The sequence below is a fragment of the Halyomorpha halys genome, unplaced genomic scaffold (genome assembly GCF_000696795.3).
Source record: "Halyomorpha halys isolate HHAL.00 unplaced genomic scaffold, Hhal_1.1 Scaffold177.1, whole genome shotgun sequence".
Classification (NCBI taxonomy): Eukaryota; Metazoa; Arthropoda; class Insecta; order Hemiptera; family Pentatomidae; genus Halyomorpha; species Halyomorpha halys.
The window spans coordinates 1,611-4,111 of NW_027114700.1; the positions used below are offsets into that span (position 1 = coordinate 1,611).

Below are 2,501 nucleotides of genomic sequence, written 5' to 3' on the forward strand. Positions count from 1 at the left end.
AATCCGGAGACAGCGAAACCCATGCGGATTCGTTTGGTTAATTTCATTAGCCAGTTTACGACTGACATCCTGACATCCGCCTGCATGGGCTTAGCACGAGCGAAAATCTTTTTATTTTTATTTTTAATAAATAAAAATTATTACAATATATATATTGTAATATCTTATTCATGTACTTCTACATATTTCTCATATATTTGCCTATTGTAATACTAAACAAGAGATTTGATGATTCTTCCATTTTACCTATCGATATATTATAAAAAAAAAATATTACCCTTTCTGAGAGTTAGTAAAGAAGTGGAGAAATTTTATACCTGAGAATGAATGCCCAACTTGGCAGTTGAGATCTCTGTTTCAATCTGACAGGTAGTCCTATCTATGTGTATTTGTTATTTTTATTAATTTTCTTAATTTTTCCTTTTACTTGCTACTATACCTCACCTTTTTTATATTTATTTCATCTTCTGTTTACCTTTTACACCTACCTGTTTATCAGATTTATATCTAGTTCTAATGAATATTTTTCTGTAATTTATTACTCTAGTTCTGTATTCAGAATTCTATCACACTTGGCTGTATCTATTAGTTTCTAGTTCTCCTGTATGTATTCTTCCTTAAATTATTTCTTTTATAGATTTAAAAAAAAAAAAAATTGTTTATTCTTGTATTTTCTCTGTATATTTATTTTAATGTTTTGTCAATTCCTAAAATGTTTGTATTTTGCTTTTCATTTAGTCCTGACAAAACTCTGTCAAGTGGGTGAAATGGTTAACAATAAATAGTTTTCTTTTACTATATTGATACCTTATTGACCGCCACCAGGACTATCTTCCTTCAATCAAACATATATTAATTTAATTTAATAAAAATAATTTCATAACAAATCAATATATTTTTATTTAATTGTTTAACCATTGTAATGTTGGAATTTGTTTTTAATTGTTGTTGATAAATGTTAATATATAACAAGAGTGTAAACCAAAGTATTTTATTCAAAGAAAATTACTTTTCAATTTTCAGTTGTTATAACTTACCTCATGGTTTGTAACCGCCTCATCTCTGAAACTGTGTAGCTGCAGTATTTTTACTCATCAATCCATCTTGTTTCTCAGCCCATACGATCGACCATCTAAGTGTTCTAAAATGTGATGATTGCGTGAAAGTCTTTTAAAGGGTTCTATTAAATTAAAACCTTACAAACGTTATAATCTTTTGTTTATTGTTTAATTACCCTTAAGTGTTTATAAATGCATGTGACTATTAAAATATATATTGGAGGTATTAGTTCTTTTCGTGTAGCTGGATATATTTTTAGGTAAAGACTGGTCGTGGCCTTCCCTCAGAGGCTAAAGAGTATTTCTTTGATGCTGATCATGAGAGGAGAAGAAAGGAGCAGCTTGAGAGACTTTTCAGCCGTAGCCCAAAACAGGTGAGCCCTTTGATAAATATTGATCTATTGAAGGTTGTTCACTGCTTGACCTTTTCAGCCTTAGCCCAGAACAGGTGAGCCCTTTGATAAGCTTAGGTCTATTGAAGGTTGTTCACTTTGTAATCTTTCCAGCCGTAGCCTAGAACAGATAAAGCCCTTTGATAAGCATTGATCTATTGAAGGTTGTATTTTCTTGAACTTTTCAGCCATAGCCCAGAACATGTGAATCCTTTGATAAGCATTGGTCTATTGAAGGTTGTTCACTTCTTTAACTTTTCAGCTGGGACTTTAAACTAGTTGCAGTGGTGAGTGAACGAGGCGGGTTTCGTCGCCGAAATTACCAACTGCTGAGTCTGGGACCAGATATCTGGTAGATACAGGAGCCACTATATCTGTCTTTCTGGTGAAGAACAAGAAAGTAAAGTCTAACATGCATGGTACGCCCATTCCCACATATGGAAGCATAGTCCAGAACCTCAATCTCTGTCTTCAGCGCTAAATTACATGGAGGTTCATAGTAGCAACCGTGAGTCATCCAATCATCAGTGCAGATTTACTATAATCACTATAATATAATATATTTATGATCACTATAATATTATGGTAGATCTCGCTGGATGTCAGCTGGTGGACCAGAAAACAGAATTGACGAGTAGAAGATTAGCTAAGATGCCGGTACCCACTGTTTATTCAGTATCAACCGGTGAATAGTACACAGCCTTGCTACGCCAGTTCCCTAGCGTTACACAACCAACATCCTTCGCCAAAGAGCCAAAGCATGACGTCGCCTACCATATAGAAACTCATGGAGCCCCAGTCACAGTCAAAGCACACCACCTGCTGCCGGAGAGGTACAACGCTGCCAAGCGAGAATTCGAGCAAATGATTGAAGAGGGAATTTGCAGGCCGTCCAATAGCTCTTGGGCCAGTCCACTTCACATAGTGGAGAAGGATGGAGGTATACGACCCTGCGGAGATTATCGACAGTTGAACGTCAGGACGGTCCCTGATAGATACACTGTTCCTCACTTGGCGGACTTCAACGTTAATATGCACGGTAAGAAGATCT

At 35.5% G+C, this 2,501-nt stretch overlaps 1 protein-coding gene across 2 annotated transcripts in view; it reads left to right on the forward strand.

The window, feature by feature from the left end:
- Positions 1-919: 919 nt before the first annotated feature.
- Positions 920-2,501, forward strand: part of LOC106679087 (DNA methyltransferase 1-associated protein 1) — a 26,057-nt gene continuing 24,475 nt past the window's right edge. The window contains exon 1 of one of the 2 annotated variants that reach the window (XM_067051840.1): positions 920-1,432. The gene's annotated coding sequence lies outside the window, so the exon portion shown is untranslated. The remainder of the gene's footprint in view (positions 1,433-2,501) is intronic. The other variant, XM_067051839.1, reaches the window with a different exon arrangement.